The sequence below is a fragment of the Schistocerca cancellata genome, chromosome 7, assembly GCF_023864275.1.
Source record: "Schistocerca cancellata isolate TAMUIC-IGC-003103 chromosome 7, iqSchCanc2.1, whole genome shotgun sequence".
Classification (NCBI taxonomy): domain Eukaryota; kingdom Metazoa; phylum Arthropoda; class Insecta; order Orthoptera; family Acrididae; genus Schistocerca; species Schistocerca cancellata.
Window position 1 is genome coordinate 440,733,703 of NC_064632.1, and position 27,084 is coordinate 440,760,786.

A 27,084-nucleotide genomic window follows, 5' to 3' on the forward strand; every position below is an offset into this window, starting at 1 on the left:
GTCCAGTCATTCGCGCAGCCGCACACTTGTCTCTAAGTGCTCCTCAATACTGCAAATATGACACTACAACTGACAAGGCTACAAATTAAAACTCAACTGCTACTGCGAAAACATGTAAGCAGAAAATCCAACAATTGACAACAAGTAACGCAGCTACTCGCCTGTGTAATGACGTTTGATACTAATCTGTGGTTACCAAGGTACGAGGACTTCTCGCCTACCCTGCAAAGTAAGGTTTTTTTTTAAGTTTAAAAAGGAAATGAGAAGCCTCACAGATATAGACAAAAAACAAAAATTTAACAACTATACACGAAACTGCGACGTTCATTAAAAGTAATCACTGCTCTTCACTGAAAAGCTGAAGGATCTTTGACGGGTGAAGAAGATGAGGGGAGATCAAACCTTACGATGGGTGTGGATATAAATTTACAATCTTTTGGACGGTATCTCTAGAAAGAGGTTAGTCGGTAAGGTGGACGTTAGGAAAGATGCAAAGGACGGATGAGTTTGATGGATTGGCTGAGCCATAGTGTCAGGAGAGATAGGAAAGGCTTGAAATGGAGCAGAGAGGGGAGAGTCCTGATCTGGAGTGGAAATAGGTGGGAAAAGCTACAGGTGGCAGGATAGACAAATATCGGTGCGTATTCCAATCTCTGGAACAGGGCAGTCGAATGTATTTGCGTTTCAATGTGAATACAGTGTAGTAGGAAGAATACATAATTTAATTTGTAAGTACTTCGGGGAACTAGACTACGAAATTAGACGTTAAAGAACCAAAAGTTTGAACAAATGCAATGCTAATCTACTGATTTTACTCTTGCCTATTTCATTTTGTTCTTTAAGGAATTTACTACACATGTCTGTAAAATTACTTCTTGTAAATCGTAGACATATTGCTACCCTAGCGTCCTCTTGTAGCTGACGTCACTCAAGACCACACCCAGTATCTGGAATCAGTTTGCACTTGTCTGTTGCTCACAGCAGATGGCTATGTGCGATGTATCCATATGTTGAATATATTGAGTAGTCTTAAATATGAAGGCTTTTATATATGGTACTTTTAATTTATGTTGTGGATTCAGTGTAATAATTTCTTCCTCTAATGATACTGAGTGTATATACACTCCTGGAAATTGAAATAAGAACACCGTGAATTCATTGTCCCAGGAAGGGGAAACTTTATTGACACATTCCTGGGGTCAGATACATCACATGATCACACTGACAGAACCACAGGCACATAGACACAGGCAACAGAGCATGCACAATGTCGGCACTAGTACAGTGTACATCCACATTTCGCAGCAATGCAGGCTGCTATTCTCCCATGGAGACGATCGTAGAGATGCTGGATGTAGTCCTGTGGAACAGCTTGCCATGCCATTTCCACCTGGCGCCTCAGTTGGACCAGCGTTCGTGCTGGACGTGCAGACCGCGTGAGACGACGCTTCATCCAGTCCCAAACATGCTCAATGGGGGACAGATCCGGAGATCTTGCTGGCCAGGGTAGTTGACTTACACCTTCTAGAGCACGTTGGGTGGCACGGGATACATGCGGACGTGCATTGTCCTGTTGGAACAGCAAGTTCCCTTGCCGGTCTAGGAATGGTAGAACGATGGGTTCGATGACGGTTTGGATGTACCGTGCACTATTCAGTGTCCCCTCGCCGATCACCAGTGGTGTACGGCCAGTGTAAGAGATCGCTCCCCACACCATGATGCCGGGTGTTGGCCCTGTGTGCCTCGGTCGTATGCAGTCCTGATTGTGGCGCTCACCTGCACGGCGCCAAACACGCATACGACCATCATTGGCACCAAGGCAGAAGCGACTCTCATCGCTGAAGACGACACGTCTCCATTCGTCCCTCCATTCACGCCTGTCGCGACACCACTGGAGGCGGGCTGCACGATGTTGGGGCGTGAGCGGAAGACGGCCTAACGGTGTGCGGGACCGTAGCCCAGCTTCATGGAGACGGTTGCGAATGGTCCTCGCCGATACTCCAGGAGCAACAGTGTCCCTAATTTGCTGGGAAGTGGCGGTGCGGTCCCCTACGGCACTGCGTAGGATCCTACGGTCTTGGCGTGCATCCGTGCGTCGCTGCGGTCCGGTCCCAGGTCGACGGGCACGTGCACCTTCCGCCGACCACTGGCGACAACATCGATGTACTGTGGAGACCTCACGCCCCACGTGTTGAGCAATTCGGCGGTACGTCCACCCGGCCTCCCGCATGCCCACTATACGCCCTCGCTCAAAGTCCGTCAACTGCACATACGGTTCACGTCCACGCTGTCGCGGCATGCTACCAGTGTTAAAGACTGCGATGGAGCTCCGTATGCCACGGCAAACTGGCTGACACTGACGGCGGCGGTGCACAAATGCTGCGCAGCTAGCGCCATTCGACGGCCAACACCGCGGTTCCTGGTGTGTCCGCTGTGCCGTGCGTGTGATCATTGCTTGTACAGCCCTCTCGCAGTGTCCGGAGCAAGTATGGTGGGTCTGACACACCGGTGTCAATGTGTTCTTTTTTCCATTTCCAGGTGTGTATTCTATTTAGCATTTGAATTTGATCCATAATCGAAACTCGTAAAGCAATTTCAATCATAAAAATGTGTGGCTAAGAGAATTTTTAAAAATGTTGAGACCGTTATGGCCGATACGTGTCATACAGCATTTTTGCAGATCATTAATAGTAGAAGATGATCTCACGCTTTGGGCAGCGAACTAGTTAATGCTGACCAAGGTAGAGAGGATGAACATTGCAGATTGGTAAAAACAAGAAAAAAATTTCTGGGTGAGATGAATTTATTAATGTTTAATATAAGTATAAGTATCAGGAAGCCTTTTATGAAGGCATTTATCTGGAATGTAACCTTGTACGAAGTGAAACTTGGACGATAATCAGTTGAGACATAAAGAAAAAAGCTCTTGAAATGTGGAGCTACAGAAGAATGATAAAGGTTATACGAGTCGACTGAATGACTATGAGGAGAAATTGTGGACAAAACAAATTCATGGCACAGACTGAAAGATGGGATCGGTTGACAGGCGAAATCCTTAGGCATCAAGAAATCGAAACATGTCAAACTATCGCCTTGAGCTACTGGTAAAATACTTTATTTACACAACCAGCTAATGATCGTCAGACGGCTGAAACTGATTGTGTAAATAAAGTATTTGACCTGCAACTCAAGGCGGTAATGAGGCATTTTTGAAAAATATATGATGTCTGTGGGGCATGACTTTCTGAAAATGCATAAAGTAATTGTCAGTTTAGTAGAGGGGAAAGCGCAGGTCTGAGGAGAGGGAGGGGATAAAAATTGTAGAGAGAGACCTATGCATAAATAGAGTAACCGGTATCATATTGGAGTAGGTTGCAGTAGATATTCAGGGACCAAGGGGGCCTCCTCAGGACAACCTAGCGTGAATTGGTGAATCAAATGAGAATGATGATCACAATAACAACACAACAGCGTGAGCAATTTAGTACAAAGAGCTAACCCCTCTGGCAACAATAGACTCAATTCGGATGGGAAACGAGTCGGACAGAGCTTGGATGGTGGATATGTCATTCCAAGCTGATTTAACTGTGTGCCGGGTTTCATCAGTCGTAGGGGCTGGTGAGCGGCGGCTTGCCAGTCGTTCTGAACCCATGACCAAATGTTTCCAGTGCGTGAGGCATCTAGAGAACGTTCTGGCCAGGTCAACAGTCGTACAGCTCCTGTATCGTGTCACGAGAGACAATGTGCCGTCTCGCGTTGTATTGTTGGAACGTAAGGTCATAGATACTTCGATGATAGGGCACAGCCACCGACTTTAATCTCGTGATAAATATAGCAGCTATTGTGCAAATGGAACCAGAAGAATCGTGTTGTGTATCCAATGACACATTGTACCATCATGCTAGGAAAATGCTTGTATGCCGATCACAAACACTAGCTGGCAACGTTATTTCCTCCCTATAACTCTCACTTTCAGACCGAGACGAAGGGGAAATAGAATACACATTGTGAATTATTATCATTCTCAGATTGAAATACGTAGATTCATTGTTCGCTTCCAGAATAATAGGTTCGCGACTTCTAATTCGCAACCGCGTGAATGATTATTACTAAAGCCACGTAAATCTGATAGTGCTAAGGCTTCGGATATCGTAGAGAATTGATAACTGCAGTCTCCTAAAAAGTTTGCTACCGTTAGTAGCGATCTGCAAGAGATTTAAAAAATTGTTTGGCGGCAATCCGTTATTCCGGAAAGCGTTATAAGTACGTACAAAAGCTCTATATTTGGTCTGTTAGCTGTGAAAATGGCGATTATTATTCTTTGGAATAAACACACTAACACAATATCGTGTTAACATACTTATTATTAACGAAAATTACAAACTCTTACATAGGCAATGGCCAAGGCAGCACAGAGAGAACTGCGTCCGAGCCTCCACACACGAATAACGCCTTTGTAATCCTGCACGCAGAGCCGGAGATGAGGTGCAAAAACAAGTTAGTGCCTCCACATCGAGTACTGTTGTTGGGGCCACCACTGTCATCGCGCCACTCTGGTGGTACGTCAAGCGAATTAGTAATCGTATACCATGGGATTCCAGACAACATTGACTGTTCGCATGGATAACTGTCTTACTGCAAATACGCCCGTATCCTCACTCACGGAACGCTATATGGCTCTTTGATCCTGCAAGGCAGATGGAACAATATGTCTGTCTCGAGCTCAATGCACGTGTGGCCATTGACGTCCTGTATGTCGTTGTGTTTGTCATTGCTGAACCCATCAGTTCCAAATTCCCAAAAGGGTCGTGGAATTCTGACCGACGTGAACAGCAGTCTTGAAGAACAATGTTTCGTAATTTCAAACGGCCGCGATTCTGCTGCTCCGGTATTCCGACAATTGCTGATATTTCTCCTATATACACGAGGCGTAACACTGTCATCCAACAAAGAAACAACATTAAGATGCAATTTCTGAATAAAAAGCCCTCTACGTAATTTTTGTTTATATACAGAATTTAGAAGGCCGTTGCACCGAATAGCAATCGTTTGTATATCCACGCACGATGACGTTTGTTACGAGTAGTCATCATGGCGTTGCAGTTTTAATGAATAGCAATGTACTAGTATTGTGTTATTGTCTATTGTCCTTTCCACAGCTATTCAAGTTTGCAGACGGCAAATTCGCTTAGTCAACATACCCATTATGTACAACCACAATGGTTCAAAGGGCTCTGAGCACTATGGGACTCAACTGCTGAGGTCATTAGTCCCCTAGAACTTAGAACTAGTTAAACCTAACTAACCTAAGGACATCACAAACATCCACGCCCGAGGCAGGATTCGAACCTGCGACCGTAGCGGTCTTGCTGTTCCAGACTGCAGCGCCTTTAACCGCACGGCCACTTCGGCCGGCCAACCACAACGGGTTGAGGGAAAGGTAACAGTGTACAGGTAAACTTGCTTGCAGATACAACTCCACACTTCTGTCTGAATGGAACAAAATCGACATTTGTAAAAGTAATTTAGGAGTCCAGTAAGGAGCTGTGACAGGAACGTTTCTTTCTTTTTATTTTATTTTCTCTTATTTTTTTATACATTCTACAGCTCTCTCTAGTAGCCTACCATGGGGCCAATACATCAGACATCTCCATTTCCTAACTAACCCATTTCCTACTACCGTTCAGAGGAAGAAAGTGTTGAGAAGGTACGTCTGGAGCACGACATAATACGAAAGGATATACTAGTAACGAATATGTAAAAATATCGTGTTTGTCTGTTTGATAACGTTTCTCTGAAACTAATAGACGAATTTTCATAAGGTTTTCGTACGTAACTTGAGCATAGTCTGAAGCACCGTCTAGGCTTTATTTCTTCGGACTCAGAGCACGAAAAAATAAGTTTTACATAAAATCGGTGTATCTCCCCGTTTGTCTGTATGAACACTCTAATTTCTTTCATAGGATTTTCACCGGTGAATTGTGTATAACGCCGTGCACCGTGATTGAGATTTTATCCATACCAATACCATATGTGTGAAAGTTAGTCTGTCTGTTACGTTTTCAGTATCATCCTAGTGAACCGACATCGAAAGAATTTGGTATGAAGAAATATTCAAATCTGAGGGAGAAATTTGGCTACTTTAAAAAAACGTGTTGTTCAAGATTCATTTAAAAATTTATTTAAAATTCATTCAAAAATGTTAGCGAATTAGGGAATACTGTTTACCCTATGAAAAAGCTATTTACTCTTTGACATTTGATCTTTACCATATTTGTGAAAATGCTTTTCTTGGTTGATATGTGCTCCGTGATACGATTCAAGGTAATTTACAAGAATGTTTGCCTATCGAAGTCGCAGGGTCCAAACTATTCATATCGAACGTACGATCGTAAATCGATCTTGATACTCTGGTGGCGGGCGTTATGAGTATGTTTACGGTGGTCACTGCAGCAACGACAAAACAAGAGCTTACAAAAATACTTGTAATTGCAAAGGAGACGACTTACCTTACTCGTTGATGGTGTTGTCATGTGGAAGTCCATTACGGTGATCTGGAAGGATAATTTGGAATAGTCGGATCAATTATTTTTGCTGATAATCGTTCGCTTTCTGCACTGTCTGCAATGAAATTGTAACGATATTTCAGCATCGAAACTGTTCTTACGAAGTCTTACACACTTCGCACCACCACGGTCTACACAGTCCCTCCTTTCCTCGTCCGGTAGTACTCCTTATTCTCGACAAAAAGTTGAACAAATTTCTTCACTGGATAAACATGGAATTAGATTTTTCCATGTGAGAGAATTCACCGAAGAAACGGCAAGAACACTAGACATCCCACCTACTACCGACATATATCGTCTCGTTTTCCCTAGCAACTCACAAATGATTCGCGGAGGTATGTAATTTAGAGCAACTAAGGGACGTCAGAAAACAGATAAAAATGACGATCACAAATAATTGATCATAACGCCCGTAACCGGAGTTCATGACCGATTTACGATCGCACGTTCGATGTGTATCGTTTGCACCACGAGACTTCCATAGGCAATCATTCTTGGAAATTACCCGATTCAGAGTAATGAGTACAATCCTTTTGCAATCTTCAGTGTGTTTGCTCAATACTTCCACTCTATTTGCTGCATAATGTACTAGCTGTATAACGTGTATCTACTTCAGCGTCATGATGCACAGATGCAAGCTCATGCCCGCGCTCCTATGTACGCGCTGGTCGGCTGCGACGCTGCGCATGCCGACGCTTCATTTGTCGGGACAGACTGGAATCGGAGGACACCAGGGCGCACATTACGAGCTATGCTAAACTGAACAGGTAGACACGTGAGGGCAGCTTATGTTACTTATCATCACTCGTAAGGAAACTACCGATATGTGAGCACAGTCACGGGTAACAGCTAGTTTACATCAATCTGTGTTTGTTTTTCCAAGATGCCTTAACTCGCAACTATTTTATCCGTTATTTCTGCGAATACCTCGCTAAGAGTGTTCTTCCTAGCTGTCAGCCAGAACCATTATTCAGTAGAGTTTACATAACCGCTGGAATAAGAGATTCCAAGTGACTTTCTGCTATATCAAATTCCTTTTTCCTGGGCTAAGTTGTAATATCAGTTGTGTGCTGTTTCTCCTATATTTGAATAACTTCAAACAGATGACTTCTATTGTTTACCATTGCTATTATCGAAGTAATAACTATTCGTTGCAGCGAGCTCCCAAATCAATAGGTATCGCAACATGCTCCACGAGGTATAACTATACCTCTCCGACGTGCAGGAGTGCCTTGTGACCCAGCCAAACGGGCATGAAAGATCGCTCTTGATGAGAGACAAGTTATGTCATGATCTCCTTCTTGCGGATTATCTACGGCTAGCTCCGCTTCTCTGCCCGCAGCCGCCATCATCTTATTCCTTGGCTTTCCTCTACGTTCTTATTCCCTGCTTCCATAGCCTCCATCACATCATTTTATCAGTTGCATCGTGGGTGACGCCTTTTCTTCCACTGGGATGGTATCCATCGTAATATCGAATTTGGTATTCTGTCTTCATACATGCTATTCACACGGCCAAACCACATCAGCTGTTTGTGCTGCATATTGCCACACTTATCCCTATCTACTTTCATGCTTTGTCGGACTATGTAATTTCTTATCCCATCCATCCCACACTGAGGAGCCAAAGGAACCTGTCTAATATAGTGTAGGGCCTCCGGGAGCCTGCTGATGTGAGGCAACACGACGTGGCTGGTAATAATGTCTGAAGCAGTGCTGGAGGGAACTGACAACATAAATCCTGCTGGGCTGCCCATAAATTCGTAAGAGTACGAGGGGATAAAGGTCTCTTCTGGACAGCACGTTGCAAATCATCCCAGATACGCTCAATAATGTTAACGCTTGGGGAGTCTGGTGGCCAGCGGAAAACTTTATACTCAGAAGTGTGTTCCTGGAGCTACTGTGTATCAATTCTGGACGTGACGCACTGTCCTGCTGGAATTTCCGAAGTCCGTAGGAATGCACAATGGACATGAATGGATGTAGGTGATCAGACAGGATGCTTACGTACATGTCACCTGTCAGAGCCGTACCTTGACGTATCAGGCCTCCCATATCACCGCACACGCCCCACGCCGTTAACGATCTTCCTCCAGCTTGAAGAGTCTCCTGCTGACATGCAGCATCCATGGATTCATGAGGTTGTCTCCATACCCGTACACGTCCATCCGCTCCATACAATTTGAAAAGAGACTCGTCCGACCAGGCAACATGTTTCCACTCATTAACAGCCCAATGTCGGTGTTGGCGGGCACAGGCGAGGCGTGAAGCTTTGTGTCGTTCAGTCATCAAAGGTATACGAATGGGTCTTCGGCTCCGAAAGTCCATATCGATGATGTTTCGTTGAATGGTTTGCACGCTGACAGTTGTTGGTGGCTAAGCACTGAAACCTGCAGCAATTTGCATAGGGCTTGCCTTTCTGTCACGTTGAACGATTCTCTTCAGTCGTTGTTGGTCCTGTTCTTGCAGGATCTTTTTCCGATCCAGCGATGTCGGAGATTTGGTGTTTATCGCATTCTTGATTTTCACGGTACATTCGTGAAATTGTCGTACCCAAAAATCCCCACTTCATCGATACCTCGGAGCTACAGCATCCCACAGCTCGTGCGCCGATCATAACACAATGTTCAAACTCATTTAAATCTTGATATCCTGCCATTGTAGCAGCAGTAACCAATCTAACTACTGCACCAGACACTTGTTGTCCTATGCAGGCGTTGCCGACCACAGCGCCGTGTTCTGCATCTACATCTACACTCCGCAAGCTACCTAACGATGTGTGGCGGAGGGTACCTCGACTACCTCTATCGCTTCTCCCTTCTATTGCAGTCTCGTTTTGTTCCTGGAAAGAAAGATTGTCGATATGTCTTTCTGTGGGCTCTAATCTCTCTGATTTTATCCTCATGGGCTTTTCGCGAGATATACGGAGGAGGAAGCAAATATACTGCTTCACTCCTCGCTGAAGGTATGATCTCGAAACTTCAACAAAAGGCCGTATCGAGCTATTGAGCGTCTCTCTTGCAGAGTCTTCCACTGGAGTTAATCTGTCATCTCCGTAACGCTTTCGCGATTACTAAATGATCCTGTAACGAAGCGCGCTGCTCTCAGTTGGATCTTCTCTATCTCTTCTATCAACCCATCTGGTACGGATCCCACACCGGTGAGCAGTATTCAAGCAGTGTACTCTAACCTACTTCCTTTGTTTTCGGATTGCATTTCCTTAGGATTCTTCCAATGAATCTCAGTCTGGCATCTGCTTTACCGACGATTAATTTTATATGGTCATTCCATTTTAAATCACTCGTAATGCCTACTCCCAGATAATTTATGGAATTAACTGCTTCCAGTTGCTGACCTGCTATTTTGTAGCTAAATGATAAGGGATCTATCTTTCTATGTATTCGCAGCACATTACACTTGTCTACATTGAGATTCAATTGCCATTCCCTGCACCATGCTTCAATTCGCTGCAGATCCTCCTGCATTTCGCTACAATTTTCCATTGTTACGACCTCTTGATATACGTCAGCATCACCCGAAAAAAGCCTCAGTGAACTTCCGATCTTATCCACAAGGTCATTTACATATATTGTGAATAGCAACGGTCCTACGGCACACCTGAAATCACTCTTACTTCGGAAGACTTGTCTCCAATGAGAATGACATACTGCGTTCTGTTATCTAGGAACTCTTCAATCCAATCACACAATTGGTCTTACAGTCCATATGCTCTTACTTTGTTCATTAAACGACTGTAGGGAACTGTATCAAACGCCTTGTGGAAGTCAAGAAATACGGCATCTACCTGGGAACTCGTGTTCTACCTGTTTACATATATCTGTATTTGAATACGCAAGCCCAAACCAGTTTCTTTGGCGCTTCAGTGTAGTATATATTTAACTTCATTTTAAGCAATACATTTCAGAAGCAAGCAGTTTATTCTTACCTCTTTTGCTAACGTCCCAGGCTTCTGTCCCGTACAAAACTACACCCTGGATTATAGTATTACAAATACTCTTCTTCGTTTTCTTTCTTATCTTTTTGTTCCGCAGAAGAGAGTTCGCTGCCCTTGTTACCGCTCGTCCTTGATTAATCCCATTAATAATTTCATCGTTGCTTGTGCCCTGTTTATTAAATAATTCCTCAAGATATTTTGCCCTCTCCGCACTTACAATTACTTTCCCACCTACCTACAAATTATATCCTTTTTCTGTTATAACTAAGCACATATACTCTAGCTGGCCTTCATTTTCATAATTTCAGCTATTTATTTAAAGCCACGGTTCTGCATGCGGTATAATATCGCACCCGGCCAAAAAAGTTATATGAGGAAAAAAAGGGCAATTTCTGTTTTATGTTACTGAAAAATGCGTACGAAGTGTTCCAAAGTGCACAAAAACCGTCTCTACCTCGCAGTTTGTCCACATCAGGGCATTTGTGATTGTTTCATTATCGGTTGTTTCATGATTCTCTTTGGCATTGCTACTGGCAGGTGTGCATGTGTCATTGAACAACAGTGGAATATACAGAGTAGTGACACTTTTTACATGTAAGGAACGGTAAATTAAACTTTTAATATTATTGTGTTTATACAGTGTCTGTATCTTATTGGCAATGTCTTTCAGACATGCATGCATGTCTGAAGACAGAGGCATTGCTTTGAAAATTACAGCTGCTGTAAATATTAAGAAATTGCATGCGTTGCAGTGCAGAACAGAAAAAAAATATAAATTTCTTCTATAAGTAAAATTCATACTGAATAACTTTTCACAACGAAAATGAATCCAACGGTTTATAATGCAATTTATGATTCTACGATTTCTTAAATTGTGTTCTAAATCAATGTTCTTTATTAAATTATACTGATTTCATAATTACAATTTTGCAGTTAGTGTTTTTCTAGTAAAACGATTTTAGCATCTTTTTTATTCTAACTCAAATACTAATTTTGAATGAGGGAAATTTCAGTGTCGTATTATATACATAAAAAGAACTAATTATTAATTACCTGATAACACCTGACGTTCGACTGTTGTAGATATTGTCGAAATCTCTGCCAAAAATATGTACTTGAAATTTAAAGGACACTTACACTATTTCAATGTACGTTTTATGCAACTCTTTACGTCGTTTTTACTCAAGTATTGCAATTCCGAGTTCTGTCACTGTTCTTGCTGGGGTGCAATATGATTATAAGCAGGCATTTCCACGTCACAAAAATTGAAAGGAAATTTAACTCATCATAATCGAACTAAAGCTGAAATATAAATGAACTGGCGTTCCCACTTCATTTTTCGGTAGTTCCGTTTCCTTATTCACTTCTGAATAATTCCAGCTGCTCTCTCTGATGCTGAATAATTAAGTTACGCTCAGGTTTGAGAAGTCGATAGATTGTAATTCTTCCATTTGACGACGAATAAAGGCAGAAATACAGAACCAATTTACCTTATTTCAACGCTTCAGTTTCACTTGAACAATTAATGTAGATCTTCGAATATAATTCTGTCAACGTTAAACTTACAGAACTCTACACACTGTCGGCTCTTGCAGCACCGAATCGACATTACGAATGCACCTTCGTAGTGAAGGGACTTTCGTTTGTTCACATTGTACTCAGAGTTCGTTTGTTCAAATTGTACTCCGCTGATGTAACAACTGAATTGAATTTCAGAGAGAGGTCCTGTCACACTTCCCTGGGGAATCCTTGACAATACCTTTGTTTCTGACGAACAACCGATGTCCAGCACAACTTTTTTTTTTTTTCTTTCAACTTCGAATCGTTGTGGGCTTCCGCCTGAGTTCATACAGCCCACACAGTGCAACTGCCTTTCGTTTCCTTCTTCATGACAATGCTCGGTCTCACAACTCAGGAGCAACAACGACGCCCCTGCAGCGTTTGTGACGGGAAATGTTCGATTACACACCATACAGCCCAGACTCGGCACCCTTATGATTTTCATCTCTTCGCTCACGTGAACTGCTTGCTATGAGGACAGCATTTTGCCACAGATCGCGAGCTGGAGATCAGTGTCAGGAACTGGCAGGAAGCACAGCCTTCTATGACGCTGGAATCGCAAAGCTGGTACCGAGCTACGACAAATGTCTAAGTTGGAGTGGCGACTATGTGTAGATGTACATGAAATGTTGTTGCGCTTTGGAATATGGACAACCTTCAGCTGTACAATGGAAGGACAACATTAGAACTTTGCACCGGACCGGGACTGGAAACTGTCGCAAGCGATTGCCTCAACAAATTCGGCTATCCGAGCTTCTGAGTCAGACAGAAAATTTCATATGTTGTCGTCCATGTGTCTACCACCTACACTCGCACATTCATTGCTGGTCTACAGCAAAAATTTTGAATGCCGTTCGCGAGAAGCGTGAAATCCGGCTTCGAATCCCTGTTTCGCACAAATTGTCCATATCGTCATTCCATTATACAGCTGCAGATTGCCCATATTATCAACTGCAAATACATATATTTTATTTCATAAGAGCTGTAGTTACCGCATTGCTTATTCTTTCGGACACGCATACACAGCTATTTCATATGTAGAGAAGTAGCTGGAATTTTCAAAGCGATTTCCATTTCGTGACCGAACGGAGGTTGAGAAAAAAAAGATAACCTCGTTTTACTTAAACAGTCCTCGAGGCAATAATGTATCTGTGAACTTAATCCATATGCTTGGAACTTCATTGACAGTCGGCGGTGGGGTACTGTGTCAAGCTCTTTCCAGACATCTGGGAGTATGTAATCTGCATGTTCCCCCTCGTTGGTGGTTCGCAGGACATCCTGTAAGAAAATGGAAGCCGAGGTGCGCACGGGCGTGGCTTTCTAAATCCCTGTTTACCTGAAGATAGAAATGTTTGTCAGTCAACGAACTTAATATATTCGAATTTAGAATATGCCGAAAAACAACGTTAAAGTTTTTGGTCTAAAATTTTGGGGGTCAGTTCTTTTATACTTCGCCTGCTCTTTTTATAGGTCGATTGGGACGTCAGCTGATAGAGAGATTCGCGACATAGTGTGGATTGCCGGCCGTTGTGGGCGAGCGGTTTTAGGCGCTTCAGTCTGGAAACGCGCGATCGCTATGATCGCAGGTTCGATTCCTGCCTCGGATATGAATGTGTGTGATGTCCTTAGGTTAGTTAGCTTTAAGTAGTTCTAAGCTCTAGGGGACTGATGACCTCATATGTTAAGTCCCACAGTTCTCAGAGCCATTTGAACATTTGAAGAGTGTGGATTAGTGTTTAGCGTCCCGTCGACAACAATGACAATAGAGACAGAGCATAAGCTCGGATTAAAGGAGGATGGAAAATGAAATCGGCCGTGCTCTATCAAAGGAACCAGTTTGGCCTTTGCCTCAGGCGATGTAGGGAAATCTCGGAAAACCTAAATCAGGATGGCAGGACGTGGGTTTTAACAGTCGCTCTCCCGAATGCGAGTCCAGTGTTATTTCGAGAGATACGAGCTGAATCAGGTGTCAATGCCGAAGAAAGTATCCCTGTAAAACTGAAATGGGATTCGATGTGCACGAGGCGACCTAATTGTTTCCGATTCTTTCGGTTACTTTTGAATATCAGAGATAGCTATATGGCCTCAGTATGGGAGTTTGCGCAATGATAAAATGATAGAATGCATAAATAACTTTTTGAAGAAAAATTTAAAAGCTTGTCTTCCCATTTGCTGTCTTGTATTGCCACGCTAGAACGGAAACGGAATAAAAGTCTTCGACCGGCTTACATTTTTCAGGTAGGACCAGAATTTTCTAGGATTCCGGGCAAGACCTTTCACTAATGTAAGACGGTGGACACTGTATGCTAAGCGCATTGATTTATATTCACACTAACTTTTTCACATCTTCATTTGCACCTTCTTTTTCAAACTGAGAGTGCAACAATCTGTACTAACATCTGTCTGTCGTCATTTGTATTCTTTTTCTAACAGTAGTGTCAAATCTCCATTATTCTCATGATTGTCCAAACATTTTATTAAACCACAGCGTATCTTTCCGTTTCTTCATCCACTTATTCGGCACGTACTTCACCAGAACGCGAGTTACAACCAGTTTAAACTTTGCCCGTAAGTAGACTTTGTCCACCATTTTCGAACTAAATGTTGCCAGTTCGTTGTCCAAATACGGCGTTAACATGATTGATTACCTGCTCGTTCTAGTATAAAAGCCTCCCTAGGCTTGTTGATAGGTGTATACACTCCTGGAAATGGAAAAAAGAACACATTGACACCGGTGTGTCAGACCCACCATACTTGCTCCGGACACTGCGAGAGGGCTGTACAAGCAATGATCACACGCACGGCACAGCGGACACACCAGGAACCGCGGTGTTGGCCGTCGAATGGCGCTAGCTGCGCAGCATTTGTGCACCGCCGCCGTCAGTGTCAGCCAGTTTGCCGTGGCATACGGAGCTCCATCGCAGTCTTTAACACTGGTAGCATGCCGCGACAGCGTGGACGTGAACCGTATGTGCAGTTGACGGACTTTGAGCGAGGGCGTATAGTGGGCATGCGGGAGGCCGGGTGGACGTACCGCCGAATTGCTCAACACGTGGGGCGTGAGGTCTCCACAGTACATCGATGTTGTCGCCAGTGGTCGGCGGAAGGTGCACGTGCCCGTCGACCTGGGACCGGACCGCAGCGACGCACGGATGCACGCCAAGACCGTAGGATCCTACGCAGTGCCGTAGGGGACCGCACCGCCACTCCTCAGCAAATTAGGGACACTGTTGCTCCTGGGGTATCGGCGAGGACCATTCGCAACCGTCTCCATGAAGCTGGGCTACGGTCCCGCACACCGTTAGGCCGTCTTCCGCTCACGCCCCAACATCGTGCAGCCCGCCTCCAGTGGTGTCGCGACAGGCGTGAATGGAGGGACGAATGGAGACGTGTCGTCTTCAGCGATGAGAGTCGCTTCTGCCTTGGTGCCAATGATGGTCGTATGCGTGTTTGGCGCCGTGCAGGTGAGCGCCACAATCAGGACTGCATACGACCGAGGCACACAGGGCCAACACCCGGCATCATGGTGTGGGGAGCGATCTCCTACACTGGCCGTACACCACTGGTGATCGTCGAGGGGACACTGAATAGTGCACGGTACATCCAAACCGTCATCGAACCCATCGTTCTACCATTCCTAGACCGGCAAGGGAACTTGCTGTTCCAACAGGACAATGCACGTCCGCATGTATCCCGTGCCACCCAACGTGCTCTAGAAGGTGTAAGTCAACTACCCTGGCCAGCAAGATCTCCGGATCTGTCCCCCATTGAGCATGTTTGGGACTGGATGAAACGTCGTCTCACGCGGTCTGCACGTCCAGCACGAACGCTGGTCCAACTGAGGCGCCAGGTGCAAATGGCATGGCAAGCCGTTCCACAGGACTACATCCAGCATCTCTACGATCGTCTCCATGGGAGAATAGCAGCCTGCATTGCTGCGAAAGGTGGATATACACTGTACTAGTGCCGACATTGTGCATGCTCTGTTGCCTGTGTCTATGTGCCTGTGGTTCTGTCAGTGTGATCATGTGATGTATCTGACCCCAGGAATGTGTCAATAAAGTTTCCCCTTCCTGGTTCTTCACGGTGTTCTTATTTCAATTTCCAGGAGTGTAGATTATTACATACAATTTTGACGAGATGTTCTTGACGACAACACTTTTAGATTTGAACATATTAATTATGCTTAGGTACAGGACAATGTAGTACCGTGGAATAGTTTTGCACATTTGTAAAAGCCTTACTTTTCCAGAGTGATTTTTGTAATTTTCAGAAAAAGGCTAAAGTATTCATAAACTGTATGCTATCATTTCCAACTGGAGTAACAAATATAGTAAACTTTCATTACAGGCTTGGCTAGAGGGGGAAGTCTGAAGTGTAGCAAGGTGCGACACTCACTTCTACTCGTCGCCTAGGTTCCGATAAACCACGTCTGACCCCCAGAACGGAGCACTGCGGTGTTGTGCACGAAGTGCACCGTAGTCCCTTCACATTTCGCTGCAATCGGAGAACAAGTAATGTACTCCCTGCAACAATCTGCGGCATCCCGCACCATTGGTGAGGACTAGCGGCAGCAGGATAGTGATTTACCGTCCCAGGCTTGGGCTGCCGTTAACACCACAAAACAAATTGCTGCGTTTGGAGTGGCGCCGTGACCGGAAACATCGACTGTTGATGAAAACCGGGTCGCATTCTGTTTAGCAAGGTGTCGAGATTCTGCAGTAACCCATGTGACTATCATCGGCGTGTGTAGCAGTGACATGGGGGTTCCTGCCATTTTTCCAATTCTTTGCAGATTCACAGCGGTGTTCCTCGTGGCGTCAAGGTACGAGGAGTCATGTAATATGCTTTCAGGCGAATAAAACAGTGACCCGTATATACAATAAGTTTCCTTTAATTTACGTCTGTGGTCACAAACTTTTTTTTAACAGATTACCGGTTTCGGTCCACAATGACCATCATCGGATCTTCCACCATTAACGACATCTGGTCAACTTACAACACAAACATCTTGTGGCCACTGTACGGCAGCTTGCACAATAGTGCTACTGACAACAGCATGTGATGTTATATATATATATATATATATATATATATATATATATATATATATATATGATGCTGGTGCTGATTCTGCTTTTAACATTTGACTATGCCACTATGGCTGCAGTACATTAGGACTTTGTTTTTATAAAACAGATATGCTTCTTCATACTTGAAGCGCGCAAATGCATATATTTGTCAGTAGTACTTTTCACTATCGCCTATGTATTGTTTTTAAGCTGTAGACAATCTGCGAGTGTATTTACGTTTTTTCCTATATTTTGCTGCAGATCTGACGATGGTCATTATAGACCGAAACCGGTAATCTGTTAACAAAACGTTTGTGACCATAGACGTAAATTAAAGGAAATTTAACTCATTCAAATTATCATAAAAATTATGACACTTAAGAAGTCAAGAACTATGCGGTATTTCTAAAAGCCGCATAGCCGTACGAAAGTGCTTTATTCGCAACTACCACTATCGCAACTACAACTCTCCATATTAAGAATCAAACCATATTGGTGGACTGTCACACTAAAATTGAGTACATCCAAAAGATGAGTGTCAAATTCTGGTGACACACAATGTAGTTTGACTCTTAACGTGGATAACTTTCCGAATGTTGAGACTCCGCAATTGTGCATCCACATTATGAAAATACAACCATTATAGACCTGTAGAAGCATCAACACTGATGTAAAATCGGTAGCTGCTTATGAAGCACTTTCATACACCTCATAATACTAGCTTTTTTAATTGTTATAATTTTTATAATAATTTGAGTGCTTACTGAGTGTTGACTGTTTTTTATTGTTATTCGTAATGTCTCTGAGCTGTAATTCCCCACCCCCCATCCCCCTCCCCAGAAATTTGTTCTTATACTGACGGCACAACGGACTTCACGGACACACTGCACTCTCACGTGTTTCCTATCAAGCGACAATATCGTCATGAAACGCTCTTTCTCACATGACACGTGTCTCTATGAAGTCCAAATGGTCCAAATGGCTCTGAGCACTATGGCACTTAACTTCTGAGGTCATCAGTCCCCTAGAACTTAGAACTACTTAAACCTAACTAACCTAAGGATATCACACACATCCATGCCCGAGGCAGTATTCGAACCTGTGACCGTAGCGGTCGCGCGCTCTATGAAGTGTCTGCGTGATGAGGAGGCAGGGAGATTCCAAGATCAGGCCTCTAGAGAATACGTGTGAAACTAGTTCGGACTTCAATTCCGCCCCGGTGCCAATTGCGGGATATCAGGCACCAGCTATGACAGTCGCGACACGACATCGTTCACGAGAGGCTACAACGGCGTTAAGCGACACTTCCCAATCTAATCAGTGCATGTACGAGTAAAAAGAATAGTGGCATGCAACATCATTCTGCTGATTATGTTCATACCGCCTAGTTCTTTGTCAAATTAGCTGGATTTGTAATCACCGAATTAACATCACATACTCTTGCAATAAGTGAGGTTGCACTTCGTTTCTTTATCGTCATCCGCGTGTTTCACTTTTTCTGCCAGATAGTGTATTTCTAAATTTCCTATGATATACACTCCTGGAAATTGAAATAAGAACACCGTGAATTCATTGTCCCAGGAAGGGGAAACTTTATTGACACATTCCTGGGGTCAGATACATCACATGATCACACTGACAGAACCACAGGCACATAGACACAGGCAACAGAGCATGCACAATGTCGGCACTAGTACAGTGTATATCCACCTTTCGCAGCAATGCAGGCTGCTATTCTCCCATGGAGACGATCGTAGAGATGCTGGATGTAGTCCTGTGGAACGGCTTGCCATGCCATTTCCACCTGGCGCCTCAGTTGGACCAGCGTTCGTGCTGGACGTGCAGACCGCGTGAGACGATGCTTCATCCAGTCCCAAACATGCTCAATGGGGGACAGATCCGGAGATCTTGCTGGCCAGGGTAGTTGACTTACACCTTCTAGAGCACGTTGGGTGGCACGGTATACATGCGGACGTGCATTGTCCTGTTGGAACAGCAAGTTCCCTTGCCGGTCTAGGAATGGTAGAACGACGGGTTCGATGACGGTTTGGATGTACCGTGCACTATTCAGTGTCCCCTCGACGATCACCAGTGGTGTACGGCCAGTGTAGGAGATCGCTCCCCACACCATGATGCCGGGTGTTGGCCCTGTGTGCCTCGGTCGTATGCAGTCCTGATTGTGGCGCTCACCTGCACGGCGCCAAACACGCATACGACCATCATTGGCACCAAGGCAGAAGCGACTCTCATCGCTGAAGACGACACGTCTCCATTCGTCCCTCCATTCACGCCTGTCGCGACACCACTGGAGGCGGGCTGCACGATGTTGGAGCGTGAGCGGAAGACGGCCTAACGGTGTGCGGGACCGTAGCCCAGCTTCATGGAGACGGTTGCGAATGGTCCTCGCCGATGCCCCAGGAGCAACAGTGTCCCTAATTTGCTGGGAAGTGGCGGTGCGGTCCCCTACGGCACTGCGTAGGATCCTACGGTCTTGGCGTGCATCCGTGCGTCGCTGCGGTCCGGTCCCAGGTCGACGGGCACGTGCACCTTCCGCCGACCACTGGCGACAATATCGATGTACTGTGGAGACCTCACGCCCCACGTGTTGAGCAATTCGGCGGTACGTCCACCCGGCCTCCCGCATGTCCACTATACGCCCTCGCTCAAAGTCCGTCAACTGCACATACGGTTCACGTCCACGCTGTCGCGGCATGCTACCAGTGTTAAAGACTGCGATGGAGCTCCGTATGCCACGGCAAACTGGCTGACACTGACGGCGGCGGTGCACAAATGCTGCGCAGCTAGCGCCATTCGACGGCCAACACCGCGGTTCCTGGTGTTTCCGCTGTGCCGTGCGTGTGATCATTGCTTGTACAGCGCTCTCGCAGTGTCCGGAGCAAGTATGGTGGGTCTGACACACCGGTGTCAATGTGTTCTTTTTTCCATTTCCAGGAGTGTATAAACACAACTAACTGTCAAGGGAGGTATTTGTGACTTTATTATGATGTACAAGTACAACACGTTTAGCGACTCAGTTCCCTCACAGTTACTCCGTGGCACCGTGGCCCATAGTTTCACAGCTGGCTCCGTGTGAATTTCAAAGGACTTTATGAAGGAATTTGCGATCACAGTACATTCCAGTTTAGGTACCAATACTTATTCTTCTTCAGCGGCATACCAGTGTTCCCGTCAGAGAAGGAAGATCCGTGTTTACTTGTTTTCGGTCTGAACCTGGTGGCAGTTATTCTGCTTCAACAGTTACCTGATGCGCTGCAGCATTCAGTACTAATTTCCTATTGTCAGAATTCAGTTATTTCGTGTACTAATTACCTTAGGCCGACTACAAAGATGCATTTCTGTATCTTGTGACGATTCAGAACAATTTAGTTCGGTTCAGTGTGTGAAGGATTCACGAAATATTCTTTGAGTTCTGTGCCAGCCAGGCGTCGCAGATCCCGCCGCACTGAAAATGCTGAAGCATATGTTTGAAAATAGGAGTTGATGCCGTTGGTTGCTGTTGTGTTGTACGGTGAAATGGGGCTGTGTGGCTAGGCTGCGTGCGAGCTGAGTACACTTGAAATACGATTTTGATAATCATTCACAGTGATCGCATGTATCATCCGTAACTATTTGCTCGATTCGCATCGTCAAGTAACTCTAGGTTTTACGGCTTTCAAACCTGTCTCGCATGTTGAGATCGGGTCTTTATATCTTGGTGAGAAGAGTTTCGATGCTCGGTAGGGAATATGTTTGCCTTTGATTTATCCATGTATCAATACAGCCATATCAATAAAACTTTTTCAGTGCTTTGCAACTTGTAACGACTACACTTTGTTAGATTTTTGTACGTGATGGAACATTGTATGCCGGCCACTGTGGTCTCGCGGTTCTAGGCGCTCAGTCCGGAACCGAGCGAGTGCTACGGTCGCAGGTTCGAATCCTGCTTCGGGAATGGATGTGTGTGATGTCCTTAGGTTAGTTAGGTTTAAGTAGTTCTAAGTTCTAGGGGACTGATGACCATAGATGTTAAGTCCCATAGTGCTCAGAGCCACTTGAACTGTTGAACATTGTATGGTACGTGTTTTCTGAGCGCTTTTCTTACATGTATTAATGTATCGGAATCATTTTCAGGTAGTTTTTTGGTTTTACATTCAAATATTCTTTCCTTGGCACTCATGAACCATGGACATTGCCGTTGGTGGGGAGGCTTGCGTGTCTCAACGACACAGATAGCCGTACCGTAAGTGCAACCACAACGGAGGGGTATCTGTTGAGAGGCCAGACAAACGTGTGGTTCCTGAAGAGGGGCAGCAGCCTTTTCAGTAGTTGTAGGGGCAACAGTCTGGATGATTGACTGATCTGGCCCTGTAACACTAACCAAAACGGCCTTGTTGTTGTGGTACTGCGAACGGCTGAAAGCAAGGGGAAACTACGGCCGTAATTTTTCCCGAGGGCATGCACCTTTACTGTATGATTAAATGATGATGGCGTCCTCTTGGGTAAAATATTCCGGAGGTAAGATAGTCCCCCATTCGGGTCTCCGGGCGGGGACTACTCAAGAGGATGTCGTTATCAGGAGAAAGAAAACTGGCGTTCTACGGATCGGAGCGTGGAATGTCAGATCCCTTAATCGGGCAGGTAGGTTAGAAAATTTAATAAGGGAAATGGATAGGTTAAAGTTAGATATAGTGGGAATTAGTGAAATTCGGTGGCAGGAGGAACGAGACTTTTGGTCAGGTGAATACAGAGTTAAAAATACAAAATCAAATAGGGGTAATGAAGGAGTAGTATTAATAACGAATAAAACTATAGGAGTACGGGTAAGCTACTACGAACAGCATAGTGAACGCATTATTGTGGCCAAGATAGACACAAAGCCCAGGCCTACTACAGTAGTACAAGTTTATATGCCAACTAGCTCCGCAATTGATGAAGAAATTGATGAAATGTATGATGAGATAAAAGAAATTATTCAGGCAGTGAAGGGAGACGAAAATTTAATAGACATGGGTGACTGGAATTCGACAGTAGGAAAAGGAAGAGAAGGAAACGCAGTAGGTGAATATGGATTGGGGCTAAGAAATGAAAGAGGAAGCCGCCTGGTAGAATTTTGCACAGAGCATAACTTAATCATAGCTAACACTAGGTTCAAGAATCATGAAACAAGGTTGTATACATGGAAGAACCCTGGAGATACTAAAAGGTTTCAGGTAGATTATATAATGGTAAGACAGAGATACAGGAACCAGGTTTTAAATTGTAAGACATTTCCAAGGCCAGATGTGGACTCTGACCACAACCTATTGGTTATGAACTGTAGATTAAAACTGAAGAAACTGCCAAAAGGTGGGAATTTAAGGAGACGGGACCTGGATAAACAGAAAGAACCAGAGGTTGTACAGAGTTTCAGGAAGAGCATAAGGGACCAATTGACAGGAATGGGGGAAAGAAATACTGTAGAAGACTAATGGTTAGCTTTGAGGAATGAAATAGTGAAGGCAGCAGAGGATCAAGTAGGTAAAAAGACGAGGGCTAGTAGAAATCCTTGGGTGACAGAGGAGATACTGAATTTAATTGGAGAAAGGAGAAAATAAAAAATGCAGTAAGTGAAGCAGGCAAAAAGGAATACAAACGTCTCAGAAATGAGATCGACAGGAAGTGCAAAATGGCTAAGCAGGGATTGCTAGAGGACAAATGTAAGGATGTAGAGGCTCATCTCACGACGGGTAAGATAGATACTGCCTTTGGATAGATACTACCTTTGGAGAAAAGAGAACCACTTGCATGAGTATCAAGAGCTCAGATGGAAACCCAGTTCTAAGCAAAGAAAGGAAAGCATAAAGGTGGAAGGAGTATATAGAGGGTCTATACAGGGGCGATCTTCTTGAGGACAATATTGTGGAAATGGAGGAGGATGTAGATGAAGATGAAAAAATGGTTCAAATGGCTCTGAGCACTATGGGACTTAACTTCTAAGGTCATCAGTCCCCTAGAACTTAGAACTACTTAAACCTAACTAACCTAAGGACATCACACACATCCATGCCCGAGGCAGGATTCGAACCTGCGAAGGTAGCGGTCTTGCGGTTCCAGACTGTAGCGCCTAGAACCACTCGGCCACATTGGCCGGCGATGAAGATGAAATGGGAGATATGATACTGTGTGAAGAGTTTGACAGAGCACTGAAAGACCTAAGTCGAAACAAGGCCCCGAGAGTAGACAACATTCCATTAGAACTACTGACTGCCTTGGGAGAGCCAATCCTGACAAAACTCTACTATCTGGTGAGCAAGATGTATGAGACAGGCGAAATTCCCTCAGACTTGAAGAAGAATATAACAATTCCAATCCCAAAGAAACAGGTGTTGACAGACGTGAAAATTACCGAACTATCAGTTTAATAAGTCACAGCTGCAAAATACTAACGCGAATTCTTTACAGACGAATGGAAAAACTGGTAGAAGACGACCTCGGGGAAGATCAGTTTGAATTCCGTAGAAATGTTGGAACACGTGGGGCGATACTGACCCTACGACTTATCTTAGAAGAAAGATTAAGGAAAGGCAAACCTACGTTTCTAGCATTTGTAGACTTAGAGAAAGCTTTTGACAATATTGATTGGAATACTCTCCTTCAAATTCTGATGGTGGCAGGGGTAAAATACAGGGAGCGAAAGTCTATTTACAATTTGTACAGAAACCAGATGGCAGTTATAAGAGTCGAGAGATATGAAAGGGAAGCAGTGGAGGGAGTGAGACAGGGTTGTAGCCTCTCCCCAATGCTATTCAATCTGTATATTGAGCAAGCAGTAAAGGAAACGAAAGAAAAGTTCAGAGTAGGTATTAAAATGCATGGAGAAGAAATAAAAACTTTGAGGTTTGCCGATGACAGTGTAATTCTGTCAGAGACAGCAAAAGACTTGGAAGAGCAGTTGAACGGAATGGACAGTGTCTTGAACGGATGGTATAAGATGAACATCAACAAAAGCAAAACGAGGATAATGGAATGTAGTCGAATTAAGTCGGGTGATGCTGAGGGAATTAGATTAGGAAATGAGACGCTTAAAGTAGTAAAGGAGTTTTGCTATGTGGGGAGCCAAATAACTGATGATGGTCGAAGTAGAGAGGATATAAAATGTAGACTGGCAGTGACAAGGAAAGCGTTTCTGAAGAAGAGAAATTTGGTAACATCGAGTATAGATTTAAGTGTCAGGAAGTCATTTCTGAAAGTATTTGTATGGAGTGTAGCCATGTATGGAAGTGAAACATGGACGATAAAGAGTTTGGACAAGAAGAGAATAGAAGCTTTCGAAATGTGGTGCTACATGAGAATGCTGAAGATTAGATGGGTAGATCACATAAATAATGAGGAGGTATTGAACAGGATTGGGGAGAAGTTTGTCGTACAACTTGACTAGAAGAAGGGATCGGTTGGTAGGACATGTTCTGAGGCATCAAGGGATCACCAATTTAGTACTGGAAGGCAGCGTGCAGAGTAAAAATCGTAGAGGGAGACCAAGAGATCAACACACTAAGCAGATTCAGAAGGATGTAGATTGTAGTAGGTACTGGGAGATGAAGAACCTTGCACAGGATAGAGTAGCATGGAGAGCTGCATCAAACCAGTCTCAGGACTGAAGACCACAACAACAACAACATTCAAATATTCTTTCGAATCAGTTTTCCTTGGCGCTCAGTTCGCTGTTTAGACGATTTATGCCGACTAGCATTCTGCATTTCGACTACGTTACATTGATGCCTTCCAAACCTGATAGACTTTATGGATTTCTTACTGCAATCAAAACCAAGTACTAATCACTACTAATATTATATTTCTCATTTTTAACTACTGTTCAATAGAAATGTAGGTTCAACAGAAATGTAGATGTCGGTATTGTCGCATCTGGCGGAGACACAGCGCTCTATTCTAGACAAAATGTGTTTATTTGAAGCCTCGGATGTGTGAGTTGTTATAATTCATCGTGTCCGTATTCACACTACACTGCACGGAACTCTAAGCCACGTTACATTATGCATCTTTATGCTTGCTGAGACATTTGGTGCGACTGCTCACGTTCACTTAAACTAAATTTCCTTTTGCTATCCTCAGTGTAGATTGTTGGAAAAAAAAGTAACAACCCACTGTCCACTTAGTTTTCTACCAGATTTTCGCAGTCGGATCACACTTGTAATTGGTGTAAACATTGTAAGTAATAGGACATTTCTCTTGCTACTTTGCGTGCACGTACTTTCATTGGCAAGACGTCTGTAAAACCTAGAACGAACCTTGCAAAATATGTAACTACTTTCTTCCGTATTTGCAGATAAGGTGGACATATTGTAAGTATCACTTGTAGTGCTTAGACAGACAGAGAGCCAAAATCTCCTAACGACCTGTAAACTGTTAGTCGCTTTATTCTGCTTGTTATTTGTGCGGGTGTTACGAGTAGCAGCCGGAGAGCCCTGACATTTACGTAATGACCCACAATGGACTAAATATGACTATAGTTTCATGTACTGTTAGTATGGAAAACAACCTACCTAGATGGTGGCATGTTCTCATAGACTCATGTAGCATTCGATTTTCCCGTACTCTAGTATCGGTGTGTAACAACTCGTAGGGTAGTTCTTCATGCGTCTCCCATAACCGTAGTGTCGAATGTCACTAGTCGTAGCACGACAACTCATTGTGGCGGTGACAGTTTTCCCCGAATCTAAGTACGAGGGTTATTGGGAAAGTAAGGAACGATCGATCGCGAAATGGCTACCACAGTGAAAATCCGATGAAGTTGTGCACAGGTGTGTTGGGCAGGGTCTCTAGTACGTCCATCGATCGCGTTCCGTCGTTCTTTTTAGGTCTGAGCACACAGGGAGCACATAAAGATACTAGAATAATAGTGTCGCATGCCTGCTGTAAGACCTCTCATTGCATCTCGAATTACTCGTGCCAGGCTGGGCTATCTCTAAGATAAGCTCTTCTATCTAACTATAGGGAAAAGAACATTAATGAAATGTGTCTTATCAGTAAAATGATTCGGAAGTACTTCAGGCTTAATTTGAAAAAAAAATGTCAAATGCTGCATAACGAATTAGAAATAACTGTGAACCCATGTGGATAAGGAGTGAAATAAGAGTGGCATACAGAGCCAATCATCTCGCAAATATCGCAGATGTCTGATGACGGTTTATCCCGAAACGCTTAATATTAAAGTCATTCATTCACCTTCTGGTGACGTGTAACTGAGTGAACTAAGCAGTACTGTTCCAATGGAACCCTAACCTTCCGTCCCTTAGGAAGCCGGTTACCGTATGTTAACTAGTTCTACTGTTTTCTCTAGTTGACGTCGCCATGCTACTGCAGACAAACTGTCGCTCAGAGGTATAAACGCCGTAGCGGCTGTCACGACGCTCCGGCGACACAGCAACCCCGGCGGTCGTGATGCCGGTGCCGGAATTACGCGCCGTTGCAGATCAAAGAGGAGGTGACTCCAGTCGATGGAATCCGGTCCAAGGGATACGAAGCTGCGGGAAGTGTAGGCGGAAGCAGTAGGCGGACAGTGGTAGAGGCTGGAGGGTGGGCTGCGTGCAGCCAGCATCGATCTGACTGCCAATGTGGGAGGACCGTGACGGGCACACAGTAGGCACACTGCAGCAGCTTGCGCGGTCTGTGTATGCACACGGTCCAAAGGGGTAGACAGTTAAATTCTTTTGGTGCACGATTTACAGTTCTTTAGTGGTCATACTATAATATGGGGAGACGTCTTGTTGTTGTTGCTGTTGTTGTTGTTCTTCTTCTTCTTCTTCTTCAGTATGAAGACTGGTTTGCTGCAGTTCTACATGCTACTCTATCCTGTGTAATCCTCTTCATCTCCAAAACTCTGCTGCAACCCACAGACATTTGAACTTGCTTACTGTATTCATCTCCTGGTCTCA